The following is a 15415-nucleotide window of genomic DNA, read 5'->3' as shown; positions in this document are numbered from 1 at the left end:
CCAGTCTGCCCCTCCTCTCTGCATCTCCTCCTCCGTTGCCACCCAGTTCGGGGCTGACTGGCCCCGCCTGCCTGGCTGTGGTAGCCTCCTATCAAGTTCCCTGCTTCTTCTTTCCCTCTTCCCCATCTACCTACCCCCCAAAGTCTGTTTTCCTCAGGGCAGCTAGACTGATTCTTTAAAACTAAATCAAGATCATTGTCTCCCTGGCCCACACCCTGCAGTGCCTTCCGGCAACGCCGAATCAAACCCCAGGTCCTTCCCTGGCACAGGGCCTCTAGGACCTGTGCTCACCTGTGTCTGCCGGACGTTGCCTGCTGGCTTCCCCGGTGCCCTTCCTGCCCCTCACTCGGCTCTGGCCACACCGGCCACCTTGCTAGCCCCACCCCCATCTGAAAGCTTGAAACTTCGCACTGGCCCTTCTTTCCCCCTCCTGAACCCTCTCCCTCCACATACCCACCAGCTTTCTGGCCAATTCTTCCATGTCTTTGCTCAGAGGTGACCGCCTCAGAGACCTGACCATTTTATCTACATGAGAAGCCCCCAGCCTCTTACCCTGCTTTTCCTTCCTTCCTGCTCTAATTAGTGGACATTCGGTCTCTGACTGATTCATCACTTGGTTTATTTGTCCATTCACTTATTTATAGTTCATCTGTCCCTCCCAAGAGAATGTAAACTCCATAAGGACAGGGACTTACAATGATAAACATGTATCTTTCATGCCTCACACGTGTAGGCAATCAAGACATATCTGCTGGGTATTGTATGAAGGAAAGAACCAGAATCGTTCACATTGCTTTTGGTCTGCACATGTAGACCAAGTCATTGAGCAGTTATGTTGTTCAATGGGACAGTGATATTTTTGATTTTCCTACCCTAATAAGGTTTCCAATTCAATAATCAAGGTCTGTCTTAGATTTAGCTCTTGCCTAAAGCTCTTAGCAGTGACCTTGGTCGACCTTCAGTGTAGTTCAATATACTGAACATAGGTACCGTATGGACATAAGGACCTGGACTTCCTGGTGATGTAATAGTTTTAGAGTGGCAGTGTGTCCACGGACAGAGCCGCTGGAGTCTTACTTGCCTTCTTAGCGATTAGCAGGCACGTATATAGCACAAGGAAGAAAGAGCCAATACTCATGTCTATTTTTAGTACGGTAGAGTTCCCATAATTATCTAAACACTAAGAGGTTACTTTAAGAAATGTTATCAGACTAACGGAGCTTTTTCTCCTACCGGTGAGCAGCTAATCATCTTCCTGTAAATATTATATGAGAAGAAATTGGGGGAGGGGGTACATACAGGAAGGTGGATAAATGGTCTGTAGACCCTTGTAGACGATACTAAGAGCCCCATTCCATGAGGTAATTTTGTCAGCATAATTGCTCTGAGCTGCTTCTAAAAAGTCAGCTGTATCGATACATAATTTACGTTCAGTGAAATTCACTCTTTTTAAAAGCGTACAGCTATGAGTTTCAGTATGTGCATACAGTTGTGTAACCACCGTAATCAAAATATAAGTTTTCATCCCCCTGAAATGTTCCTCATGCCCCACTGTAATCACTGAGCCCCGACCCCTGGCAACCACTGATCCGTTTTCTGTCCTTACAGTCTCGCCTTTTCCGTCATGCCCTGTAAATGGAATCATGCAGTCTGTCGCTGTTGAGATGCACCAGCGCTGTTGTGTGTTATCGGTAGTTTGTTCCTTGTTATTACTGAGAAGTGTTGCATTGTGGATGTAGAGTTTGCTGATCCAGTCACCAGGTGAAGGACATTTGCGTTGTTTCAGATTTGGGGTGATTATGACTAAAACTCCCGTAACAGTCATGTATAGGTTTTTATGGGAACCTACATTTTCATTTTTTCCCGAATAAAAAACCTAGGAGTGGGGTTTCTGGGTCGTATGGTAAGTATGTGTTTAGCTTTATAAAAACCTGCCTAACTGATTTCCAGAGTGGCTGTTTCCTCTTCCCACTGGGAAGGTATGGGAGTTTCCTGAGCTGCTTTCTAATTCTCAGGGTCGATGCCCAGAGGATTTTGCCTTCTTGAAGAGAAACCTCGGGATTTATCTCTCCCCTCTTCTCCCCTCAGTTCTGTGTTCCAGTCTCTTCTACTTGGACCTTTAAGTTACTTTTTATTTAAAAGTCTTTCCGCTCTTCCTTGTTGCCTGAGTTTCCTTTTTCTTTGTTGCACCCATGCAGTGCCTCGTACCCAGCAGATACTAAGTACGCACCTGTTTGACTTGGTTGTAATAAACTAGATTAAACTGATCTCCAGGGCAGAGACGGCCCACAGTGGGACTTTGGTGCATGTTTTAGCAGGCTCATGGGACATCTGTGCAAGGTGTGTGAGCCGTACCCCAAGACCTAGGGAGAGATTCCTATTATTTCTCTCCAGGCAATAAGGCATCACCCACAACGTGTGGGATATAATCCCAAACTGGGTTTGGACTGCCACAGTGGTGAAGGGTGGAAAAGTCAGAACCAAATCTGTGGTTATTATAAGGTGTATAGATTTAGCTTGGAGACACCAGCCATGAAATGTGCAGAATCTTGTGAGAAGGCTTTTCTTTCTCTTAAAGATTTTACCTTATTGTTTAATCACTGGTGAAGCATAGCGTAGTGGTTAAGAGTGAGAGCTCTGCAGACAAACTCTGCTACTGACCACCTGTGTGACCTTGGGAACCTCTCAATGCCTTGGTTTCTTCATCTGTAGAATGGGGATAATAATAGTAGTGAGGAGTGATGGTAAATGGTTGATATGTACCTAGTGGTTAGAACAGTGCCTGGCTGCTATGAAGTGCTACAGGTGTATTAGTCACTGCTGTTATTGTTATTAACTAAACTTTACCCCTAATACTCGGAAAATGTGCGTTTTTCATGCATTTGTGACACTTTCACGGATGTCAGGTTCTAGGTACTTGATCAAAGAATGATTAAAATTCAGTGAACAGAGAGGGAGTGAGATAAATTAGGAGTTTGGGATTAACAGATACACACTACTGTATATAAAAGAGATAAACAACAAGGACCCACTGTATAGCACAGGGAACTCTACTCAATATCTTGTAATAATCTATATAGGAAGAGAATCTGAAAAAGAATAGATATACGTATAACTGAATCACTTTGCTGTACACCTGAAAATAACACAACTTTGTAAATTAACTATACTTCAGTTCAAAACTCAATCAATTTAAAAAAATAAAAAAGATTCCGTTACCAATGAGCAGCGGAGTTCGCAGCATTACCTGGCGTAACCATCAGTGGCTGATCGTCCCCAGAGGTGTGTACTTATCCTCAGTATGCTGACTCAGGTCACGTTAAGTGGCCTCAGTTCTCCGGTCTCACTTGCTTATTTCTTTTACTTTTGGAAGCTCGGGGAGGGTGTGGTTTCTGAGCAATGCTGTTCCCTCCATCAGGATGTCCCTGTGTCCTCCATGTGAAGGGCTGAGTCCACCAGTTTGCTCACTAGGTCAGGGTTAGAAGTTTGGGCACAACATTTTCAGTCATTTCTGTCTCACTTCCTAATTTCTGTGTTGGCTCCTCCATACAAAAATGGTTTCTTCTAGCCCTTTCAGCAACTTTTTCCTGATGTTGCTTCATCGGGCCACCTCTCCAAGGAACAGACCCGACTGGGCTTTCCCCTTTGGGACCTGTGCTTTCAGGGGGTCCAGTTAAGTTGTCTCTGTGTTTGGGGGCCACCACCTGAGGGCTAGAGCAGGTGATCCCAGGGACCAGTGGGCGAGCACGCAGCCAGCAAGTGGGCCCGGCAGGCCTGCCCACAGGGGCCCCCGCCTTGACACAGCCCTGCTTCTCCCCTGCCCTTCAGAGCTACCACAGAGGCTGGAGGAGTTCACAGGCAGTCCTCGCTTTATTGCATTTCACAGATCCTGTGTTTGCTTTTGACAAACTGAAGGTTTGTGGCAACCCTGCGTTGAGCAAGTCTGTGGGCGCCTTTTTCCAAGAGCATTTGCTCACTTCCTGTCTCTGTGTCACATTTGGTAATTCTCACAGTATTTCACACTTTGTCATTATTACTCTGTTATGGTGATCTGTGACCAGCGGTCTTAGATGTCACTACTACGACTGCCTCAAGGCTCAGATGATGGTTAACATGGTTTAGCAAGAAAATATTTTTTAACTAAGGTATGCGCACTTTTTCAACATAATGCTATTGCACACTTACCAGACGACAGTGTAGTGTAAACATAACTTTTATGTGCACCGGGAAACCAACAGCCTCGTGTGGCTCACTTTATCACGATATTCACTTTATTGCTGTGGTCTGTGTGTTGTTCCTGAGCACCGTCTGCAGGCTGAATCGTGACTCGTAAGGGCACTACTTTAAATGTCCATAAGTGCTGTGACTTACAAGATATAAACCTGTGAGATGCATCGCTGAATTCATAGCAGCCTTTTGACATTGTCTTACTAAACACACAACTGCTGGTGTGCTACGGATAAGAGGCAATGTTGGCGTTGAAAGGGGGCTCCTCATACTTGAAGCTTTTGAGACCCACATCTGTAACAGGCACCCAGAGATGAGAGAGAGGAGGGGAGGGTGGCCTGGAGTCCACCAGGACCCATCACCTCCTTACCTGCCATGATGGTTGATGGGCACATATGCTTGACGGTGAACCCCAGCGCTTAGTATATATTTTTCTTATCAAATACAGTTTGCACATCAGTAGGTTCTTACATTTGTGTTTGTTGTTCATTTAGGAAAGAAAGAGCAAGGCCTAGCCTCGTCATCTCATTTTCATGAAAACATGCACATGTAAAGCCAACAAAGAGTGATAAAAAATATCTGCCCTCACCAGTTGCTGAATTTCAAGGGTCGATGGAGTCCAGGAGTCCAAAGAGGGGTCATGATCGTGGTGGTTGCTTTGAGCCCACTCCAGTCCACTGGGGAGACCCCATGTGTCTCCAGCAGAGGGAACAGCGTGTGCCGGATCCTGTGAGCCTGGGAAGGGTCTTAGTTCTGTTTTTGCTGTGATGGCTGCACATCTAGGGTGCCTCCTGGGGCTGCCTAGGAAAATGTGCTCTTGTGGGGATTTTTAGGTGTGTTCAGATTTAAGGGCATTTGGAGATAGTCAGAGCCTTTGAGGCACGCTGTGAAATGTTGAAATGTCGGGTTCTGTGTTGCAACTTGGCACATGGTATGTTGTGTCATTATAATTACAAATATATGTGTGTATGTGACGTATGTGTGTATATATACATGTATACCTATATACATATGTGTGTGTATGTGTGTGTGTGTATATATTTATATCATTCGTAAATATAAAGGTGGTTCTTACTATCTGTCTTACTATAGGTCTTAGGTCAGGCTGTGGTAACAGAATACCATAGACTGAGTGGCTTAAACAACAAACATTTATTTATTTCTCATGATTCTGGAGGCTGGGAAGTCCAAGGGCAAGTAGCTGGCAGATTCAGTTCCTGGTTAGGGCTCCCTTCCTGGTTTGTAGACAGCCGCCTTCTTCCTGTGTCGTCCCTTGGAGGAGAGCAGAGAGCAGAAGCAAGCTCTGTGTCTCTTCTGTAAGGGCACTAATCCCATCATGAGGGTCCCACCTTCATAACCTAATCACCTCCCAAAGGCCCCACATCCAAATACCATCACAATGGGGATTAGGATTTCAACAGATTAATTTTGAGGGACACATAGCTCTATATTTGGATGCCGTAAACAATATGAAATCATATTCCCAAGCATATAATATCTGTCAAACAGCAAGCTGAGTTTTCCTTCAAGGTTTGTTTGCTGCTTGTTTATTTATTTTGTGGTTGCTCTTAGGCAAGTAGTAGGAGACACCAAAGAATTTGAAAAATAATGTATGAGAGAACTTAAAATTGAGAATTCAGCCCATTAACTTAATTTTTCTGCTTGCAATTTTGGATGACACGTACATCCTTTGAACTGTGGAGCGGAACACCTCCCAGGGTTTTACAGGAGCATATTTGAAAATGCACGAGGACCTGACATGGCCTTTTAAGAACCTGTGCTGTAATGGGACACGTGGGAAGCCCACCTGGTGGCAGCATAAAGCCCATAAAGTGGCAAGCGTGTCCCCATAGGAAGGTGTCCCCAAGGACAGAGGGGAGGTGGTGTTTCTGGATGTCACCAGGGAGGATTGTGTGCTTATTTTAGCTCCCTCTCCTTCTTGTGTCCCCACGTCAGTTGCTATTTTTGACTGTGGGCATCTTCCTGCAGCTGGTGGCGTGCTGATTGCCAGACGCCCTCCCAGGGGAGTGAGCTGCCCTGTGCCACTGGTTTCTGTTGGTCTCTCCGCATCTCCTTGAGCACTGGACTCGGGGCTGTGAAATACTACAAAGATACAAGATCAGAGACCTGCTTATAACAACGCACAGTCCGTTTTAGAGGAAAAAAATACATAAGAAGTTCTCTTCGTTAAGAGAAGTGGAGGACAAAAAGTTGGCACAGTCAAATCGTACCTCGAAATGCGTTTAACGTACCCTTATTTAGTGAAAGTGACCAACATTTACTTAGTAAAAGAATCCAGTATTTAGGAAAATACTCAATGTTCTATGGATGTTATCCTAATGTGTAAAAATAGTACAAGAGTAATGGTTCAGGATCACAAAATCTCTGATAAATTACTTGACAAATAAAATGGGCCATTTTAGTACTCTTAAAATGGTCTATTATTTATTCTTGATCCAAGCTTCCTGTACCCACCCCCAATTCCATATTAAAACGAAGCCTAGGCAGCCTCAGTGTGTCATTGCCAGCGGTCGGTCCTGCGCTCTTTCTAGAGGCGGCGGGGGGCCCAGGATCTTTGCGGGGGGCGGGGGGCCCTCTCCCTCAGCATCTTTGCTGCCTCACCTCCTATGGCACCTACGCCTGTTGTCATGTCTCGTCTGCCTCTAGCCTTGGCTTCTGCTCGTGCCAGCCCGGTCACTTGCTAATGGTTTTTCCATCAGCTTGTGTGGTCCTGGCATTGATGCTAGCAGAATGTCACCTCGGCTTGGGCACCAGTATTGTAAGTGCTTATCTGGGGGCTGATGGAACTGGGCTGTCCCCACACTGTCACAGACCCACACAGATGTGCGTAGGTTTTTGTAGTGCCGGTCAGTGGACACCTAATAGGCATGTGATTTTTCTGATTTGGAGACATTTATTTTTTATAAATGTCCAAATAATTAAAACGATTACTCTTTTTTTTTAAAGATTGATTGATTGATTGATTGATTGATTGATTGATTGCTATGTTGGGTCTTTGTTTCTGTGCGCGGGCTTTCTCAAGTTGCGGGAAGCGGGGCCACTCTTCTTCGCGGTGCGCGGGCCTCTCACTATCGCGGCCTCTCTTGTTGCGGAGCACAGGCTCCCGACGTGCAGGCTCAGTAGTTGTGGCTCACGGGCCCGGTTGCTCCGCGGCATGTGGGATCCTCCCAGACCAGGGCTCGAACCCGTGTCCCCTGCATTGGCAGGCAGACTCTCAACCACTGCGCCACCAGGGAAGCCCTAAAATGATTACTATTTTTAAATTGTTATTATTATTACTATTATTGCTGTGACTAAACCAACCCACGACGGTTGAGAATGATCTACAGTCGTCGTTTTAACCAGGAGTTTGGCACGAATTGAGGAGGGAGAGAGGTCCCTGAGGAGGAAGGGAGGCAGTCAGGGAAGGCTCCTGGGACCGGGATGCCCTCTGAGCCGAATCCTGGAAGGTGTCTTGAGGTTTGTTGGGGGAGCGTGGGGGAAGTGCCTGTGGCTCTAGGAAAATATCTTCAAGAACCTCCTTTCTTGGTCTAGGCATCCAGGGAGAGAAAGACGGGAGAAAGTAGCCAGAGAGAAGGTTGGGTCTGGGGAAACCTCATCCCTAGAGTCGGTAAGGGGGGACTCTCGGAGGCCTGGTGAGGGGACGAGACTCTGGTCAATACTCTGAACCCAGAGGCACCTGACACTGTGGTAGTTGGGTGCCGTTGGTCCTCCGTGTCCATGGGTCCTGCATCCCTGGATTCAACCAACTGCAGATCAAAGATATTGGGGGAAAAAAATTCCCGAAAGTTCCAAAAAGCGAAACTTGAATTTGCTGCATACCGGCAACTATTTACAAAGCATTTACATTTTATTAGGTATTATAAGTCATCTAGAAATGAGTTAAAGTATACCGGAGGATGTGCATAGATTATATGCAACTACTATACCACATTTTTTTGTTTTCTAAATTTAATTTTTAAAATTTTTAATTAAAGTATAGTTGATTTACAATGTATTAATTTCTGCTGTACAGCAAACTGATTCAGTTATACATATATATATGTACACATTCTTTTTTTAATATTCTTTTCCATGATGGTTTATCACAGGATACTGGATATAGTTCCCTGTGCTATACAGTAGGACCTTGTTGTTTATCCATTCTATATATAATAGTTTGCATCTGCTAACCTCAAACTCCCAGCCCTTCCCTCCCCTTTGGCAACCACAAGTATGTTCTCTATGTCTATGAGTCTGTTTCTATTTCGTAGATAAGTTCATTTGTGTCATATTTTAGATTCCGCATATAAGTGATATCATATGGTATTTGTCTTTCTCTTTCTGACTTACTTCACTCAGTATGATAATCTCTAGGTCCATCCATGTTGCTGCAAATGGCATTATTTCATTCTTTTTTTATGGCTGAGTAGTATTCCATTGTATATATGTACCACATCTGTTACTACACCACTTTCCATAAGGCATTTGGGCATTATTTCATTCTTTTTTATGGCTGAGTAGTATTCCATTGTATATATGTACCACATCTGTTACTACACCACTTTCCATAAGGCATTTGAGCATCCATGGATTTTGATATCCAAGGGGGTCAGAACCAATCCCTTTCAGATACGAAGGGCCGACTAACATGTGACTACAACTCACCGAAATGTCCCTTCCCTGTGGACACCTCCACTGCACCTCCTGTCAGACCTGTCTTTTGAAACGTTAAGATAAAAGCCTGTCTTTCTCTGCCGTAATCTCCCCTCCAGATGCAATTGGTCTAGAGTTAGTGACAGAGCCCTGTCAGAGTTTTTGTGTAGAGATAATCATCTGAAAGTCCAGTGAAAGTTTATTTTTGACCAGGAAGACATGCTTTAGAAGGATGGAGAGAGCCCTGGAGAGACTGGACAAGCCCACTGGGCCTGTCCTTGAGCTGGGCGCCTCTTCCTGCTGCACTAAAACCGTATTGATTCTTCCAGGGCCCCGTTCTCCTCTGGAATCTTCTCCACTTTTATACAGGTTTGACTAGTTTAATTAAACTTCAACCTGTCACTTAGTTTGGACCCTTGCCTCACTGTGGGCTTGCTCTTTTGGTTTTTTTCCCCCAAGTTATCATGGGTGCACTGAAGCCGATATATTGTTTTGTTTTCCTGCCGATGCTATATTCTGAAGTTTTATTATCTAGTGACCAAGGTTTCCCTTTGTCTTTAGACAAACCAGATTCCAAGAATGAAAGTGTTTCAGGTACGGGACTTTCCAACTCCTTCTTGGTCCGTGGGCTCATGATCTCCGCTGGAGCTTTTCTTCTTTCTCGCCCCCTGGTAGTAGAGCCCCAAGGGGATCCCTCTGTACATGCGAGGTTGAGACCCCCAGCTCTAGAGGGTACCAGGGGCTGTATATCAAGGACACAGGGATGCTCTCTGAAGAGAAAGAGAGACGAGTATGTCCTCTCCTGCCCTTGTCTCTTGGCTTCTTTTGGTTTTCTTGGCCTTTTTTCTTCTTGAAATAAGTTCATTTTCCCTTCCTTTGCAGCCAGTGTGGAAAGAGGGTCTCCTTCCTAAAGCAGGCACTTCCTCCCCAGTTTAGTACCTGCAGGAGGCTCAGGAGAAAGACAGGCTAACATTGCTCTAGCCCAGTTCCCAAGGCTCCAGGGCTTTTTAATAATAAGCAGATTTTTGGGGGAGGAAGGAAGGCAAATAAATTTTTTTGGCACAAAAAAACAGTCTCCTTAAATCCAATAGTCGGTCTGTGTTAACCACAACCGTCTTTGTGGCTTCAAGTCATGAGTTCACGGCTGTCTGAAGTTCACCGAGCGGCGGTAACAATGTTTTTTTGCTTTGTGGGAACTTCAAATGGTCGACTGCCCTCCACCCCCTCCTCCCCACAGGCTCACTTCCTTGTAAATTGCCCCTGCCTGGGCTTCTGGAGATGAACCCCGTTCTCTCTACAGGAGGTAAAAGAGGCTCTGATAGCACACCTCCCATATGCTTCCAAAACCTGGCTACTGACACCAGCTCTGACCTTTAGGATGCTGGCGCGTTGCTGGCTGCTTCCCAGCTCAGGGCCTCTTGTACTTGAGTGAACTCTTTCCTAGGACGATGTTTTCCAAAGGTGATAGATAGAAGCCAGTACTGCCTAGACATCGGGAAGAGAGACGAAGAGGTGCCTCATTAGCCTCTAAAACAAAGACTTCCCAAAGCCCCTCTGTCTTAACCGCTAACCAACTAACCATTAACTGACTAACAGACCTAGGGCTTCCCTCTCTCGTCCGGGATCTCAGGCTGGAGCCTTGCTCATGTATGGTGCCTCTCTCCCAGGCTGAGTCATTGCAGTGCCACACAGGCAGCTGGCCTTTTGAGGGTGAGGAATGAGTGTACTTCCAGGGAAGTCATGCTGTATGCAAATTACTCACAGTTAGGAAAATCACACAGGGAAGTGCATCCTTCCCTCTGTCCCTACTCTGTTGTACTTCCAGCACGGGTGAGGTTTTCCCTCTTTTCCCCAGCCTTTGAGGGAGATGAATGCTGAAGATTTTCTCTGCCTGGAATTAATGGCGCAGACCAGGTTCTAGCCCAGCCCCTCACTCCTGACGCCCTAAACGGGTTACTCTGGTCTCGACTTCTTTACCCAGCCTCTCTCTTTTTCTAAGGACCTGGGCCTTTGTCACCTCCCTCTCGTTGTACACATCCAACTCCTCGATGAGTTCCAACCTACCCTCCTCTGTCTTTTCGAGTCTTCCTTTGTTACAAGGCTTCTTTCCCAAAGCCCCTTGTTTGGGTCTGATGTAAATTTGTGTCGTAGAAAGAACTCATATTTACTCAAGATAGCTCAGCTTTTAGACCAAATGTCAAATTTCATCACCAGAGAAAAATCAGAGCTTTGGAGAACGATCACATAGAAATGATTTTATTCACTGAGTTTGAGATGAAGGAAAGAATGTATTTGTTTGTTTTTGCTTTTCTTTTTTGCAAATTCTATTTATTATTTTATTGAAGTATATAGTTGATTTACAATGTTGTGTTAGTTTCAGGTGTACAGCAAAGTGATTCAGTTTATATATATAAACTGAATTTATATATATAAATATATATAATTTATATAAATATATATAACACACACACATATATATATATTCTTTTTCAAATTCTTTTCCATTATAGGTTATTACAAGATATTGAGTGTAGTTCCCTGTGCTATACAGTAGGTCTGTGTTGGTTATCTATTTTACATGTACTAGTGTGTATATGTTAATCCCAAATTCCCAATTTATTGGGAAAATTCCCTCTCCCTCTTTCCCCTTTGGTAGCCATAAGTTTGTTTTCTATGTCTGTGAGTCTTCTGTTTTGTAAATAAGTTAATTTGTATCATTTTTTAGGATTACACATGTAAGTAAGTTACGTCACATGATATTTGTCTTTCTCTGGTTTACTTCACTTAATATGATCATCTCTAGGTCCATCCATGTTGCTGCAAATGGCATTATTTCATTCTTGTTTATGGCTGAGTAGTATTCCATTGTATATATGTACCACATCTTCTTTATCCATTCATCTGTTGATGGGCATTTAGGTTGCTTCCATGTCTTGGCTATTGTGAATAGTGCTGCTTTGAACATTGGGGTGCGTGTATCTTTTCGAATTAGAGTTTTCTCTGGATATGTGCCCAGGAGTGGGATTGCTGGATCATATGATAACTCTATAAAAAATGTATTTTTAACTGAGTACTTTTTATAAGAGGTTTAAAAAGATATTCTAACCACTGCCTATAATTTGTGGTCACCGATGTAAGATGATTAATTGAAAGGGAAAAAGCTCTTTAGAAGCAGATGAATCACAGCCATGTATCTTGCCTTGCTCATACATGTGGCTGTCTTATATTGTTTGCTGTTTTCTTTCTCAGATTTCTGAGTAGAAATTTTTCTTTCTCCTTTTGCAGGAAGAGTTGGAGTAGATGAGCTAGAAGACTGGGAGAGCTGAGACAGGGAGAGTTTTGAAGTCCTTCTCTATCAGAAGCCATGATTTAAACATCAGCATTACGGTAAGTATTTAGAAAAAAATGTAACTGTTCTGTGGTTGACACATCATTGGTTTTGGCTGCAATTCTGAGAACAGGTTAAAGGACGTTGTGAAGGATGAGTTTGTTTAAATCACTTTCAACAAACCAGAGGTCTGAGAAAATTAAAGGTTCCTCAGTGATAAGTTATGGGACCACCAACATCCAGAGGGGAGAGCCATCTGACAAGTTGGAAAAATCTTTCTATCTCCTTAGTAGCCACGTGTTCCAATGTGTGAAAGCAAAGCAAAGCTTAATACACTGGGGTTTTCTTTTTGAACTGAGCTGTGGTCATGACAGAGCTTTCAGGGACTCCAAGTTAGACTTCTTAGAGGAGGGCAGAGCCAGGCATGGAAGGGAACAGAAACACCTTTCTAGGGACCGTGCTATCTGCCCTGCCGCTCTGGGGCAGGATTTCTCAAAGTGTGTTCCATGGAACACACTTCTCTAGACTGTTAATGCAGTGGAGGCAGGGCTATGAAGATGGGTCTGTGCTCCAGTGAGTGTGAGAAACGTTAAAGTTAACCTTCCTTCCTGAAGGGTCTCAGAAGCGGATGAGCCTCGTGACTCTCCACGGACGTGTGTAGTCGGCAGGGCTCACCAGAGTCCTGTGGAACTCTTCTTAGAGGGCATCCTAAGCCCGGTGTTCATTTGTTCATTAAGTATTTATTAACACCTGCCCCGCTCGTGTTAGATGCTAAAAGTACAGCGATAAAGAGATTGATGCTTGTGTCTAGATAGAAAATATGGTAAGAAGCAAGTGAGAACAATTATTGATAGGCACGACAGCCAGAGGTTTAAGAGAATGGTCTCAGGAGTGATGGGCCCTGAGTTTGAATCCTGAGTCTGCCACTTATAAACTGCATGACTTTGAGCAGGACACTTAACCTCTCGTTCAATTTCAATATCTGTGAAATTGTGTCAATAGCATCTACCTAGTAAGGTTGTTGTGAGTATTAAAATGATGCATTCACGCTGGCAAATACTAAACCTTATGCAAATGTGAGCAAATCTGTACTTAGAACAATAATGACTGAGTGCGTTGAAGGCGTGTGAGGGCTGACTCGGGAGGAGATAGCGGTGGATGGGAACTTTGAATAGGGCGGTCCAGCACTGCCCTGAAGTACAGACCTGGAAAGATGAGCGATACCGAGCTGTGGAGATGGTATAGGGAGAGAATACAGAGGCAAACACAATTGCACACGGGTATGTCTCATGCAGAGAAATTTGGAAATTTGTTATGCAAACAAATCTGGAATTTGAGAAATTCCAATACCTCTTTAAGATAAAAAAACAAAAAAACTAGGGACTTCCCTGGTGGTCCAGTGGCTAAGACTCTGCGCTCCCAATGCAGGGGGACTGGGTTCGATCCCTGGTCAGGGAACTAGATCCCACATGCCACAACTAAAGATCCTGCATGCTGCAACTAAGACCCAGCACAGCCAAAATAAATAAATAAGTAAATAAATAAATGAAACAACAACAAACTAGGAATCGAAGGAAACGTCTTCAGCCTAAAAAGAGCACCTATGAAAACCCCACAGCTAACATCATACTTAATTGTGGACCGAAAGCTTTCCCCCTAAGATCAGGATCAAGACGAGGATGCCCGCCCTCATTACCTCTACTCAGTATTCTCCTGGGAGGTCTAGCCAGGGCAGTTAGTGAAGATTACGAAAGGCTTCTGGATTGGAGAGAACGAAGTGAAACTGTCTCTGCTTGCAGGTGACATGATCTCGGGTATGGAAAACCCTAAGGAATCCACTAAACTGTTAGGACTAATAGACACGTTCAGAAAGGTTGCAGGATACAAGATCAATATACAAACATCAACTGTAATGCTGTACACTTAGAACAAACAATCTGAAATGAAATTAAGAAAATAATTCCTTTTACAATAGCATGAAAAAGAATGAAACACAAGCATACCTCGGAGATATTGCGGGTTTGGTTCCAGACCCCCGCAGTAAAGTGAGTATCACGATAAAGCGAGTCACGCAAATATTTTGGGTTCCCGGTGCATATAAAAGTTATGTTTACACTGTCTGTAGTCTATTAAGTATGCAGTGGCATCAGGTCTAAAGGAACAATGTACATGCCTTAATTAAAAAATGCTTTACTGCTAAAAAGTACCATCATCTGAGCCTTCAGCAAGTCATAATCTTTTTTCAACAATAACATTAAATATCACTGATCACAGATCACAATAACAAATGGAACAATGAAAAAGTTTGAAATATTGTGAGAATTACCAAAACGTGGCACAGAGACACAAAGTGAGCAAATACTATTGGAAAAATGGCGACAATAGACTTGCTCAACGCAGGGTTGCCAACAAACCTTCACTTCGTATGAAAGGCAATATCTGCAAAGTGCGATAAAGTGAAGCACAATAAAACAAGGTGTGCCTGTACTTAGGAATAACTGTAGTTAAAGAAGTATAAAACATGCTCTTAAAACTGCAAAATGTTGAACAAAATTAAAGAAAATGCCAAATAAATGGAAAAACATCCCATGTTCACGAATCAGAAGACTTACTATCGTTAAAATGGCAATACTCCCTAAATTGATCTATAGATTCAATGCAGTCTCTCTCAAAATCTCAGATGGATTCCTTGTAGAAATCGACAAACTGACCCTAAAATTCATATAGAAGTTTAAGGGACCCAGAACACCCAGAACAATCTTAAAAAAGAGCAGACTTGGAATACTCACCCTTCCTGATTTCAAAACTTAATACAGTAATTAAGACAGTGGTTCTGGCATAAGGATAGACATATAGATTTTTGGAATAGAATTGATAGACCAGAAATAAACTCCTACATTTATGGTAATTGATTTTTGACAAATGTGCCAAGACAATTCACTGGCAAATAGTCTCTTCAACAAATGTTCTAGGACAACTAGATATCAACTCGCAAAAGAATGAAGTTGGACCCCACCTTACACTATATACAAAAATTAACTCAAAATGGATCAAAGGCTTAAATATAAGAGCTAAAACTGTAACACTCTTAGAAGACAACGTGGGCGTTCATCTTCATGACCTTGGGTTATGCAATGATTTTTCAAGGTACCAGAAGTACAAGTGACAACAGAAAATAAATTGGACTTCAACAAAATTAAAAAA

The 15415-nt window shown here is 43.6% G+C and overlaps 1 protein-coding gene across 9 annotated transcripts in view; it reads left to right on the top strand.

Moving 5' to 3' along the window:
* Positions 1-15415, top strand: part of SVIL (supervillin) — a 237994-nt gene that overhangs the window by 52053 nt on the left and 170526 nt on the right. For all 9 annotated transcript variants that reach the window (XM_068562693.1, XM_068562721.1, XM_068562711.1 and 6 more), the window contains exon 3: positions 12169-12270. The gene's annotated coding sequence lies outside the window, so the exon portion shown is untranslated. The remainder of the gene's footprint in view (positions 1-12168; positions 12271-15415) is intronic.

This window comes from Eschrichtius robustus, chromosome 1 (assembly GCF_028021215.1).
Source record: "Eschrichtius robustus isolate mEscRob2 chromosome 1, mEscRob2.pri, whole genome shotgun sequence".
Taxonomy (NCBI): Eukaryota; Metazoa; Chordata; class Mammalia; order Artiodactyla; family Eschrichtiidae; genus Eschrichtius; species Eschrichtius robustus.
This window is presented reverse-complemented; position numbering and strand designations above follow the sequence as displayed.